The sequence below is a fragment of the Halyomorpha halys genome, unplaced genomic scaffold, assembly GCF_000696795.3.
Source record: "Halyomorpha halys isolate HHAL.00 unplaced genomic scaffold, Hhal_1.1 Scaffold348.1, whole genome shotgun sequence".
Lineage (NCBI taxonomy): Eukaryota > Metazoa > Arthropoda > Insecta > Hemiptera > Pentatomidae > Halyomorpha > Halyomorpha halys.
In genome coordinates this window covers 309,591-324,232 of record NW_027116547.1, presented here as the reverse complement: position 1 = coordinate 324,232, position 14,642 = coordinate 309,591, and the positions used below count along the sequence as shown (strand labels likewise).

The following is a 14,642-nucleotide window of genomic DNA, read 5'->3' as shown; positions in this document are numbered from 1 at the left end:
TTTTAATCATGTATAGATTTGAGAAAAATAACACATAATTTCATCATCAAATATTTCTTCTGGGTATGAATCAGATCGAAATCTTAACTCTAACGGAGTCAGCAGACACAGAAATTATCTCATGGTAGTTGCTCTTTAATTAGACTTCATGGTCCAAGTAAAAAATTCTAACGAGTTTAATTCTTAGCAGTTAAGGGTCCATAAATACTGGGATAAGACGTCTAGTTACTTCAGAGTACAACAGAAATGTAATATTTTATTGCGTCTTCCGGTCATATTTCTAAATATGATTAAAAAGTTTATTCACTTCAGTCAATAACCCATTAGTCCAAAGAATAAAGCAAGAAAAAATAAATTGTAAATGAATGCAAAAGGTCGAATGGTTCTGAATTTTTTCTCAGACTTTGTTTCAGTTTGGATTGAAATTATAATTCTAAATTTGCGACCTTCTCAGTCAACCGGAATTTTATGTTATTCATGAAAACCCTATTCATAAATTTATCTATCCGTTTTAAAGTATTGGAAATTTACTAAGATTTGAGAGCCCTTTTAGATGGCACTACTAGATTCTATATATCTTAAAGAAGCATTACATTTTCTGCGAGGTAGATAGTTTCCAATATATTTATTATAGAATGAACAATAAATGAAAATTTAAGGTTTTTTTTTTTTTTAAATAAGTTCCAGTCGTCTGCCTTAGTCGCAAACTTTTGTGTACCAATCCGAAAGCAAACATAAAAAAAAAGAACTATCCGACTGTTTGAAAGTGTTTTTCTTTCTAGATAAAAAAAAAAATGAACAAAAAAATTAAAAAAAAAAAAACTAATATCGCTTATAGGCCAAACAAAAAAGCAAGATATCGATGATTAATGGCTTGTCGGAATAGTTGTTATAAGAGGAAATTGAACTTCAAATCTGGATATCTATTAAATTGAAAATGATAAATAAATATATAACTAAAAACTAATACAAAAAAAAATGTATTAATGTTGGATCTAACTTAAAAATAGAATAAATCCCTTAGATCTTAAATAAATGCTTCCTTTACAGTACAGCTTTAACATTCTATATGAAACATGATCAGTATCGGGTGAAATTATCTAATTTAAAACATTCTATTTACCATATATTTTAAGGAACGCAGTATATAATTTGTACAGGTAGTTTATATCCAGATGGATGGTAGAAATTCTAAAAATATAATTTTATGCCATGAACATAACGCCGTTATATTAAAAATAAAAACAAAAATATATTCCATTAAATATTATGGCTTTGTATGGTTAGGAACATATTCTGTGATATTTACATGATTAAATATTTTTAAAATAGTTAAAATGAATAAACACAACCAATTGACATGTCGCTATTCCAGTTCAACAGTGTAAAATCTCAAAAAAATTTGAAACTTGCAATCTTAGCAATAAGAGTACGATCCAAACAGTAAAACGCAGAATCATAGCAAAACATATGGCAGAAAAATCTAAGTAAAAAAAAAAAATATTTCGAGATATTACAGTTTTGAGCGATATGAATCTTACCCTAAGGATTACATGTATATCTCAAATTAACCATTTTTTGAGATGTTACAATGTTGGGCTGGGACAGCGATGTCAATTCCAATAATGTGTTGATCTAACATCTAAGTAACACTAAAATGAACTGTTCATAACATAAACAGTATACTGGTTATAACCATGGTTAGAATAAATCTAAATTAAATAGCTAACAATAATGTAATTTATTTGTAAATATGGAATGTGAAAAAAATAAAATAAACACATCTATTTGATACAATTGAAAGTCATAGAAAATTAAATAACAAGTATATTCATATTTAATAACTTTAATAACAAGTATTGAAACTTGTATGACACTATTTTCTTTACATTTGCATCAATGTTAGTATTTCTATTAACTGATGTTTAGTTTTAGAAAATGGGTATATAATTACGCTCTAATTCGTTTTTCAATTCAAATAATTCTTGGTATTTTAAATGATATAATGCCAAATAGTATAGTTTTATTAAAAATTATATTTAATCAATTTTACATACCGACATTAATAATAATTTTACATACCGACATTAATTAATAATAATTATGTATAATTGAAATGATATGTTTTTCCATGAATAACATTTGTAGAAATATTTAATTTTTAATTAAAAAATGTCATTAACAATTATACGTAACAATTAAAATATTAAATATAATGCTTATTGCCAAGTTAAATAATAAAAAATATACTACTATAAACAACATATATATAACCATAATAGCGTACTTTTTATAATACGGAATAAAAATATATGGTTCATTTTTGTGTAATTATATGGAATAAATGTGTGAAATTTCAATATCGCTAAATGATCAATCAATGCACCCATAAACATTTTATTTATACAAAAACTTAACATAATGAGATTTTTTTTTTATCAGCCTCATCGTTTTTATTAAAAAGGTACGTTAAATACAATAAAAAAACCTTGACCCCGACGTGATTTGAACACGCAACCTTCTGATCTGGAGTCAGACGCGCTACCGTTGCGCCACGAGGTCGTATACTTCATTGTAGCGACTTTCATCTTATGACGTAATTTAATAATTAATTTTATTTAAATTAAATTTAATAAGTATCTATTATCTTTATTATAAATTACTACAGCATTAGCAGCAAAATAATCTGAATACCCTAAATGATTTTTTGTTACTTTGAAATAAATTTGAGTAGCATTACACTGATTGGTATTTACTGGTTCATTATGAGATTAATTCTTAATATACTGGAAATTTTATATTATTCATATATCTGAGTCGGGGACAAGCCATTATTTTCGGAATAAGCGGTCTTTAGCTATCTTTCTGTTCCTTATCCAAATGTACTCTTCAGTATTAACAAGATTGAGAAACTATCAATGACAATTTCAAGATTTCGCCAAAACTGAAACGTAAATTTGCATCAGACATCTAAATTGCTACAAAAATCTCTTATTCGAAAATTAATCACAAGACTCTAGGGCCATCTTTAACCAAGTGGGAACCAAGGGCTCATACGTAAAACTATAGTTCAATGAAGCAAAAAACAAGTAAACACAAATGGCCAGTTAGTTCTTTCTACTTTCTTTTATATACTTGGGTTTGGATTGACATAAGAAATCTAAATTTGCGGCTATGGCAGACAATCTAATTTAATTTTATTCAAGAAAAATCGCATCACACAACATTCATTTATCAGCCTAATTTAGATTGAAATTAATCCTCACTTGCTTCTGAACATATATTTTTATATTTCCATTGAGACAATACTTTCCCGGACTCATTTTCCAAATTATTCTTTTAGTTGACAGATTGACTAATTCCAATCACAACATTTTCCAGGAAAGTGTATTATATTTGTCTATGAAAATTTTTAACAGTTTTCTTTTGCAAAAGTATGGCAGAAATACAAAAATAAAATAGTTCATTAAAATGTTCATTCTGATCTTAATTACTAACTCCTATTTATTCAAAGCTAAATTGTTGTAGAATCAATATTGAAAATACTAAGAATGCATTTAATCATTCTATCAACTGAAAATTTCATATCAGAATTATGCGAAGTAGGGGGAGTTTGCTATAACTCAGAGCTTTTAACGTTAAATAAGACTCATGATACAGTTAAAAAATAGGAATTTTTATTTTAAATCGATAAATCACCATTTTGATAAATATCTAGAAAGCTACTATTTCTCCTTATTTAGCTTTTTTACTTGAATTCCAACAAAGGACATAATGAACTACATTAATGTAAATTTAACTAGTTTCACCTTGAGTACTTATTGACGTATGTGAGTCTAAACGTTCCTTCGATTTTTTATAAGATGAATCATTTCGATGAATGTAAAACGTGGACAGGATCAAATAAAAATATTTTGTGTGTAACTGGTTAAGTAGTAAAAATTCCTTTTATTAATTATATAACTGAATTGATTGCCAACTATTAGTAATTAATTTAATTAATCATAGGTAATAATTAAATCATATTGTCAATAAAAAAAAAATCGTTAATGAGAATAACTGCGCCGAAGAGAAAAATACTATATTTATAAAACGTATAAAAAAAAATAAAACAGATTAAATTGGTATTAAATTTACATAGTACAAAGAAAACAAAAAAATATTAAGTTCAGAGGAAATAATTTCACTACTTTTGACGTTTTAGTTGGACAAGATTGATCAATTATGAATATGCTCTACATCTTATTTTTAAAATTAGTTCTAAGACAATTTTCCTTTATTTTTTCCTCCATACGTTCATCGTAGGAAAGGGAAACTTACCTCATTGCTCTTCGAAGTACAAAACTGCTCAATTTTTTTTTCTTATTTCTTTTAATTTATCGGTTACAAGAATTTAAGGGGCTTTATGGATCGTGGATTTAGATGGCAATAGTTATACTGCTTAACTTTTCACCTAGTCATTTGTAATTACTCCAAAACATGAATAAAGGAATGTTTTTAAATCAAAAATTTTTTTGTTTCACTAGGGTAATAAAAAAATAAAAACGAACGGCATATTTAAGGTTGTCAGTTATTTTCAAAACATAGTTTCACATTTCCGAAATGTTTTTTTCAAACTTAACAAAAATCAAAGGTTAAGTTTTGTGAAGTAAGGCCACAATTCCTGTTAAGTTTACTAAACTAATCAGTGTGGATACAGTACGTTCTAGGACCTGAGAAAATTCAGGAGGAAAACGGAATTGGGATGAGCTCTAAAAATAGTAATTTTAAATTATATGGATATTAATGACTGGATAAATGTGGAAACGTATTGTTGATAAGTTGGGTTATAAGGTTTTATTAGAAAGTGTAAATGTAATAATATTACTGGAAGATTATTGATTGACCATGTGTGTAGCTGAATGGAATATGGTCCGGGTGCGGTCAAAAAGTAATAGTAATATTACAAAAAGTAGTAATAATATTACAAAAAGTGAATTAATTAGATAAGAAATAGGTTGATAAACTAAAATCTAATCTTACTAAGGCAGGATAGCCTAAATGTTTTTACAACATTGTAGCTGTGATATTTAGAACAAGTTATTATTGAGAACGGCCGAAACATAGGAGTGGAATAAAAAGAAAATATAAAGTTGAAACTGGGATATTTTTTATTATAATAAATAAAAACTCAATTTCAAAATTGTTTACTGAAGCAACTTTACCAATTTACTTTATGTACCAAACTAACTGGATACAGAAATTTTTCAGAGACCCAACTTTGATAAAAAAGATAGGATAATATTCAGCATTTTTTAAATTCTTTAGTAACATTTTTTTCTTTATTCCTGCCAAAATTACAACTTGAAATATTTAATTATTTATAACTCTAAAATTATATTTTATTAGAAATTATAGTTACATTAATTTACTTTTTATTTGTTTATGAATATAATGAACCTTAACTTGCTGTACTATTTCATTTCAAAAGAAACCTACAATTATGTCGGTGATGGAGCATTCATTCCCTTCACCAGATTTTCAAAATGAATAATTCAATAGCCTCTAAATTTAATAGGATGAAGAGGTTTCCGTTTCAGAACAATAATTATCTTTTAGTTTTGTAAATTACGTAGCAAAAAATTGATCATTCTAAGAATCATTAAGGATAGAAAAAATTCCGATCTAATAGTTAAGAACGATTAAGCAAACTTTTTTTTTCTGTGCAAATTATTACAATAGTTTCATCTAAACTATGTAATTATCACAAAATTAACTCTTTCGGTGGACCGAGTTAATTATAATCATTAATTTAATTCTACTGCTTTAAGATCTGAAGGTATTAACTCTGGACGGTGTTAGTGTATTTTTTTAAGTAGACTGGTCTGCTTGAAATAAAAAAAAGTATTAAATTAAAAAAAAAAAGGGTTACGGAAATAACCTAATCTTAAAGACGCAAGGTTATTGCATATCTCCTTAAACATATTAGTGGATAGTTAATAATGCTATCTATAAAAAATTATGAAACTTGGTTTAGTAATCGGCTTCCTTTCGAATCAGAACGAAACTCGAACTCTTCTGAAAACACATTAATACTGTTTCTTTATGTTTACGTGAGCAGATGCAAGAGCTCTCTATATGGTAACATTCACACATACTTGAGACTGAATATTCTTGCCAAGAGCTGTAGCATTTCGTGGAAGGTAATCGATTATTATATCTACCAATGAATGATCACACACCCTTCCTTTGGCTTTGCCTAGTCGGGTAATAAAAGTAATGACGCAATATAAGTATAGAACAGTAGTATCAGTGTAACATGACATATTCTCATGTATACTTATATATTTATAATAAACAGTTGTTGCAGTTGCGCGTATACCTTATTAAAACGAATAGAATTGTCTAGACATGATTTTCTGCATTCCTTCTCATGCTCTTTACCTTATTATTTAGAGGTTTTGTTTATAATTTAAGTACGTTGTCTAGTCTAGTCTTTTTCGAAAAAAAAAAAAAAAAAGAAAAAAAATATATATATATATATAAATCGTCTATTAGTGATAGTTGAGAAACGGACACGGTGTGCATTAAGCGTTGAGGGAACAGAACATATTAATTTAGCTAATCTAAATATATTTAGCTAATGTAACTAACAGAGCCGAGCTTTTCACTATTGCTAGATTTCAGGATGAATATAGAATGAATGACCACAATGAAAGTTTGATATCGTATTGTATTTATATATTGTAATTGTATTTATTTTAAGTTAATCATTTACGTATATATTATTTTTATGATTAGGCTTTTGAATATACAACGTTATTGCTAATTCCAATTATATCTGAACTTACATGGTTTAATATTTATATTAAATATTTTTTATCTCTTCCTCCTGGCATTTTTACCGGGCTTATAATATGTATCACTCATGAATAAAAGCAATAACAGCTCAAAATTTTATTCCTCGGCAATAATATTGTTTTCTTATACTCCTAAAAGAGACTAATGGATTGACATATATGAAAATATGTATACTTTCTGAGCTACACACCAACAATGGTTAATTTAGTTAATAACTTTTTTTTTATCGTAGAAATCTAAATAGCCAATAACCTTCCTGAGAAAGTCCTCATCACAATCGGATGAACGGAATAGCAGCACATAAAATACTAACAACAAATATTGATTATTATATGTATATTAAGAATAAGTGATAAGAAAATATAACGGTTACTATAGTAACATAAGTGGTAACAGCTAATTCGTTGTATAATCGTTAATAATGGTCCGATTTAGGTGATTCTTTGTTAATCTTTTAGACAATTTGACTATCTCTGACATTTTCATATATATCCTACATAAAATATCTATCGTTTCTATACAATAATGCTCACTATGTTTCAATATTAGACCTATATTGAAACAATGCAGACCGACTGATCTATCAAAGTGAGGTAGAAGATTTTTTGATAGAGAAACAAAGTTCATATTCGTTAGTAGCAGCTTAAGAAACCCTTATTCAATTAATTTAAGTACATTTAGTAATGTTTTGAGACCAGTCTTAAACCTTTGTAAACGCACCTATATCTTTCCCCTCCCTCAGCAACATTTAGGCCAGTCTCCACCAGATGACCTGAAATTCAGCATGTTGATTTCTCGGTAGAAAATAAGATAAAAGTGGATATAGTTTTCATTTTAAATTTAGTCAATCATGTTCAAATGATTTTACATCTTTTTGATATTTCGCGGTGCACCTCTACAGCCCCTCCAAAATCGGGTTAGTATTGAAAATTTGTATCTGGATTGAATTGGTAACCGATCTGCCTTCTGTTGGCTTCACCATTTTTATCTCTTTCTCCTGCCATTTTTACAGGGCTTATAATATGTTGAGAAATTTATTATTTCTCAAGCCTATAAGCGCATCCTATGAGTCAAAATGGAGTACATCTTTTTTTCTAGATTTCCATACTTTTCTTGTTCTTCCACTGCAAATTTTAGGTAAATTCCAAACATTCAGTATGTCGAAATCAATGAATAAGCTTTTGAACCTCAATATACCTTACTAAAAAGAAAATTATTTCACAATTATTTTTAAGGCCCTCGAAATTCGTTAAACCGTGGTTCTATTTTCTATACCGTATTTAATATTTTCCATGCCATCAACATTCTGTTTTTATTTGTATTTTTGCCTTCACGCAAGTGTCAGTGGAGTATATAAATGTATTTTAAATTAAATTTTATGCTAATAACACTTATTTGGTATCAGTGAATAATGACCCTTCCATTGTATCCTAAACCTAAGTAACGAATGAAACTTGTTTTATTATATATTATAAAAGGGCTTAAAGTTTTATACGAATAAACTTTTATTAAATATTATAAAGGGGCTTTTAAATGACTAGCATGGTTGGTAGAATGCGATGTTGAAGATGATATTGGAAACTTTTAGGTAGGTGGTTGGTTGGGTCCCAAGTTGAACTTATGATTGAAGTAAACGTTGTGCATGTTGGTCGTTTATAGGCGAATTATATGTAGTTGGCCAACACTGGCATGAACACTTCAGTATGATTGAGTGAATAGGTCCCGCCTACATAAATTTAACCGTTGGTTCACATTCAACACAACCGGTAACCTGTTTACAACATTCAACATAGCCTCCCAATAACCATTTCACTTGTTGGTCGTTTTGAGATTACTAATCAATTTTCGCTTATTTATTTTTATTTTTACATTATTACAGACAGTAATCGTTACAATCAAGAGTGGAAGGGTTTACTGGTAAAAAAAAAAAATCATTTCCAAGTTGTGGCAGATTAAATCGGATCTTTACAAGTATAAAAAAAAAGTTGTTGGACTATCATGTCGTTCGGTTTGTAGAGGACGATCAACCATGTCGACCAACCCCGGTCGAAGGTTTCTTTAAATTAATTAGAAACGACTATTGTTGAGATCTTTAATATTTAATAAATTTAACGTTATTTTTTGCCATATGGAATAAGAACCATATGAGAAAGATCATTCTAAAAAAAATATATAAGTAATATGGGTTGAGATAATATTATTTGCGACGTTCGGTGATTTTTTTAGTTATTATTAATAAAGGGTAAAATAAGATATACGTTCACAAATATATGTATATACTATTATATAGCTTGCAAATATAGGAAGCAATGTTTATTTAACACTACTGTTATTGCATATCACATTTATCTATTTGATATTAATTTTTTTTTTTTTTTACAGATCAAAAACGGCCAAACCATCAGTAAAGAGTGTAGCTACCCAATCCCCGACTATGCAACAAAATATTGCTTCGTCTTCGAACTTTGCTTCAGGTTTGAACCAACCATGTGACATGGGTATGGCAACATTACATTTTATTCACTAACATATCTCTAAAACTTTATAAGTTCTCTTAATAATACCTAGAAGATGTGAATGTGCGAACTGCTCCAGCAAACACTTCCATCCTGTTCCTTAAGCAGCTTGATTCAGTCATATCCTATCTACTGTATTTTGAAGATCTCTGGCTTATCATTTGAACAAAGTTTTTTTTTTTTCATGAACTACACTAGACCCGTTGTAATCAATACCTGGTTATATGTGTATTCCCTGTATTGATGTATGAGAGAGAAATATTTTATTCATCTATGCTGCCCAAATACATCAGATTGCTATATCACACAACATCCTAATCAATTCGTAACCAGACATATATAAATTACGTATAATTACATGGTATAATAAAATAGAGAAAAACATTTTTTTCCCCTATAATTTCCTTTTACAATCAATTTCAGTCTATACACCAAATATAAATATTTCAATTCATTCCTTTTTTTCTTTCCCTTTTCTGACCCTTCAATTTCACCATTTCACAATTTTTAATTAAAATTTTCACCCGATCAACAAATTCACTCTCCCGAATTCACCCTTCTAGATCCTCTCCAGTGACGCGCTAAACAAATTCACTATTAGACGGCAATGTGAGATCAGACCATTAATAATAGTCACAGCAGTAGATCAGTTTACCAAAAAACAAACAAATAAATACATTCTACGAGAACAAGACTAACACATACATTCAAAGGAAAATATAATAAAAAGCCGGTTACAAGAAACACTTGAATGGATAAATAAATTTAAAAAAAAAATAAATACTAGTACTAATAAAATAAAATAATTTAATGAATAAATAAGTTAAACACACAAATCGACAGGTCCACATATGAAAATAAAACAATGAATAATCTCCGAGCTAATTCCCATGCAGGTGATAGTGTATGATCCCCAGGAGTCAAAAATAATATTTTCTGCTAAGATCGCAATATCCCCGATGCTAACACCTAGGCCTTCTAAGAAGCTCCTTGTTCTATCTGGTATTGTTCCGCGAGATCCAAACCAGAGGCCTCTCATGGTGAACTCTCTCTCGAAGGTCTCGCGGAAAAAAAGAAAATTATTCCTTAAGGAAAGGGATGCATTTTTCATATATTTCCTTTTTTTCTCTTTCCACTCCACCTTCCTGTTCGAGGTCATTACTTTCAAATCTTACCGTCGGATCCAAGACCAGACCCATCCCTCCGACTTTTGTAAATGCGACAATACCGGCGTATCTTAAGGATCCGTCGGTGTCAACACAGTAGACCTCCTCGAAACAGGTGCAGTCTTTTCTTTCAAGGAACTTCATCAATTCTTCCTTGACCCAGTGTTGGCGGCGTGTTATAAGGATGGAGTTGTTGGGGCACTTTCCCGGCACATGAGCTGGTGTTTCAGACTCTTTGCCGCATTTGCGACAGAGGAATTCCACGCAGGGGTGCGTAGTTGATACTAAGGACGTATCTTTGTGAGAGGAGCAGTCTGAAGAGGGTAAACAAGGCCCGGGAACGAGTATTAGTTGACAACGTTGATCTTCTGTTCGGGCTTGAGCAGGCACGAGCTCGCCAATTTATCGAGGTTATAACTACTAGCTCTCCCGGGAATGTACATCCAAGATATTTGATGGTGTTCTCGGCTTTTGCCGATTGGATGACCTCCGTATTCTCAGGTGAGAGCCTTGTTGACCGCAGCTCTCCTTTGTCTATTACGATACCCACATTTTTCTTAGCATTTATTCTAGACCAATCTCCGCACTAGAAGCTTCTGGACACTATTTATTATTCTTTCCGCAGAGCCCCTGTCGCGCGCCATTACAGCCTGATCGTCCCCCGAACCCTGTGATGACCACACTCTCTTGGTCACTTTTCAGGTCGTACCCAAACTTATTTGCAAACTACTGATCACAGAGCTCGCGGTACAAATGATCAATGGCTAGGTTGAACAGCGAAGGCGACAAGGGCCCGCCCTGAGGCACTCCCCGCAAGACACTGATCTGGCTAGTCGTGTGGGTTCCTATATTAATCTTTATTTTATTTGTGGTTAGGAGAGCCGCGATCACATTAGTGAGGTCGGATTACACACCTCTTACCTCCAGCGAGCTCACTATGTGTCCATGACCAACGTTGTCAAAAGCCACAATCACGTCCAGAAAAACCACCGCGCAATCTTTTTTTTTTATTTTTGGCGTCTTATAAGATCACGTCGATGATTCCTGGCGCTTACATGTGTTCCTGATAGACCTTTTATGAAGCCCCTTTGACTTTTGCTGAAGGTGACCTGCTTTCTTAATTCCGGATCCCGAACCTTCTCGATGATTCGGCGCACAATCGAGTATACCCTAATTGGGCTCCAGGAGGAAATACTTTTTGGGTCTCCTGTTCCCTTGTATTGCAATACTGTGCGCCCTTGGCGTAGAGGCTCTGGTACATACCCCACTTTCAGCATGATCTCCGCAATATACTTTATGATGTGTGTTACATCGAAGTATTTAATTGTGCGGACCAACACACCATCCGGGCCCGGCGATGAGTCCAACGATGTCGACTTAATAGCCCTCTTCACCACCCGACTATCTATGGACATCAAATTTGGCATCGGGACGCATTTCTCATAATCCACACGTTTGCGAAGATTCTCTTTTTCATGAAGGCTTCTGTTTCACAATGTCGGCTATCTTTAATGGGCATTGCTTCGGGGCGTCGGCGTTCATAATCCTCTGTACATAAATCTCGATGTATTCTTGAATGTAATCTATATTCCACTTTCAAACCGTAGACATGTTTTGGTAAAACTACATATCGCTCACTCTTTTCAACACAGCCTTTAAAAAAAGAGATTTTAAAGTTCGAAAGTAGATCAAATTTGTTAAAAATGCATATTGTTCAAAAGGAGCGATATGTGAATTAAAAACAAAATAAGAAAAAAGTTGAAATGATTTTACTGTCATAATTAAACTGAGGTAATTTCACTATTTATGGACTGACACCACTATTCACTGGAACTAATAGTTTTGGGTGGATAACATTCGTAATCTTCTACTTTCCTTTTTTTTTTTTTTTTTTTTTTTTAAATACTTTTTATTTTTTGATAGATATTACAATCTGCCATACAGTTGTGGGAAATAGATAATAGTGATGCATGATCACATTCGTACTAAAATAAGAATAAAAATAAATGAAAAAAAAATCTCTTCGTTCGATAAACAAAATGAACATAATCAAATTATGTGTATGAAAAAAATAAGTAAATAAAATAACATAATGATAAAATGATATAATCTCCCGTCACATTTACATCCTTACATACAATATTTACACAATCGACCTGAGGATCCCTGAGCCCACTCTATCCCCCACGTGTGAGGGGTAGAGCAGAGCTCAATAGATCTCAGTGCACCCCTCTCCTCGCATCACTGGTAGTGAGCCAGTGGAGGCTGAGCAAGTGCGCTAAAGCCGCAAACACTCAACTTGATTGGAGAATCTGACCATTTCTACTTTCCTAAAGCTTAATTCATATGAAATTATTTGGCTACTGTCATGCATTCTGATTCCGGGAAAGTTTTAATTTAAATAAAAAAAAAAAAATGGTGATGCCATCGTGGTGGAGCTTCTCTTAAGATAGTTTGAATCCTATAAACTATTTTCTTTGATTTCTTATAGTGGTTTCCTTCTCGAACAGAGGACTAGCATGGTAAGTTAATAATTATTATATACAAAGTAAATCAGATATTTTCATAGTATATTGTACTATATGCATATTGGAGTGATATGCATTCCTCTTCCTCTACTTGTTCTTGGTCTTGTTCGTTATTGCTCCGAGACAATCGATAATTTATAAAAACATACAGCTTTGTGCCACTGAATTACAAATAGCTTCTAAGTTTTCATAAGTATGCGTTAGTTATTCAATGAAGAATACAACAAAGCAACGTCTCGGCCAAAATTTTGAGGCCTTCATCAGAGTTAAGAAAAAAAAAATAGGAAAACCATAATGAATGAAAGTTTATTATTATATATATATCATTTTTCTCTCCCATCTACTCCTCATTCCAATGTTTTCATACATTTTTTTCCAGCATGTGAAGAACAAAACCTGTTAAAGGTTAACAATTGGAAAGAAATGAAAATTAAAACGGTGCAAATGGATTGCTTAGTACGTGGTGCCGGTTGCCAAGATGATCAGATGTCCTCTTCGTCAGTTGATTTTAACAGGCACACAACTTTCAAATCGGCTTTCATAACCTGCTGCCCATTTCTTTTCCGTCATAAAACCAATTGAACAGTATTTTAAGTTTTTTTTATATACTCAAATTAGTGTCTAGTCCTGTAATTTAAAACATTATTCGTCGCGTCATACCCTTTGAAAGACATAATTACTGCCAATTTCGCAACTATATTGGAAGCAAAGTGAGAATTTTTTTAGATACAGGCATTTTATTTAAAATTTTAAATTTTAATACGTTACAGACACTAGTAGGAGATAAAAGTTGCAATGTCTCACATAATGATAAATATTGCATTATTAGGTCGTTATAAAAGTTGTGCACTAAATTAGTTTTATTTAAATTACAGAATAAAATATAAGAATTAAAATTAATCTTAAAAATATATGGTATCATAGTCAATTACTTTAATCCGTCATTTTTACAAAAAGTCAATTTTGATGGAGATCCCAATCCTTGTTTTTCGAAGTGAAATTCCTCTCACATCCTAATTTGAAATCCTCACAGTTTTCGATGTGTCGAACTTTAAAATTATATCGAAATCCACCATTTACTGAAAAAGCCCGTAGTGAAATTTGAAACATCCATTTGCACTGTAACACCACGCCCGTAGGGCACACTACGTCCTACGGCTTTGGCCCCACCATTCAGAACTCTATGACACAATAAAAAACAAGTCAAGGTTAAACTAACTGGACAATTGTTTAGAGATAGATGGAGCTTAAGACTGATACCGATAAATAGTGGTGTACTTAATCTAAATGCCAAATATTTCGTATAGTTCTTTTTTTTAGTAAAAAAATGTTTTAGGTGGAAGAGCAAAAATATAAGTGATATGCATAAATGTAAAAAAAAAAATTGGTGGGTGCACACATCACGCAACTTTCATTTACTGACTTACATCACAAAATTTAGAGTAGATTGGTGGACCCATATTTGAAGCTCTCTATTTTTGTTTATTTCGAAATATATTTTTTTCTCTTTCCACTCCACCTTCCTGTTCGAGGTCATTACTTTCAAATCTTACCGTCGGATCCAAGACCAGACCCATCCCTCCGACTTTTGT

The 14,642-nt window shown here is 31.3% G+C and overlaps 1 long non-coding RNA gene and 1 other non-coding gene across 3 annotated transcripts in view; one reads left to right on the top strand and one right to left on the bottom strand.

Annotated features, from left to right (window-relative positions):
• LOC106681569 (uncharacterized) overlaps window positions 1–13,638 on the top strand; it is a 21,634-nt gene extending 7,996 nt beyond the window's left edge. Inside the window, exons 1-3 of one of the 2 annotated variants that reach the window (XR_001343271.2) lie at window positions 8,978–9,082; window positions 9,223–9,338; window positions 13,430–13,638. This is a non-coding gene — a long non-coding RNA (uncharacterized lncRNA). Of the gene's footprint in view, window positions 1–8,977; window positions 9,083–9,222; window positions 9,339–13,429 lie in introns of those variants that run through there. The other variant, XR_010845101.1, reaches the window with a different exon arrangement.
• On the bottom strand, window positions 2,491–2,562 carry TRNAW-CCA (transfer RNA tryptophan (anticodon CCA)). Its single transcript has one exon. It is a non-coding gene; the product is annotated as a tRNA-Trp (tRNA).
• Window positions 13,639–14,642: the final 1,004 nt, after the last annotated feature.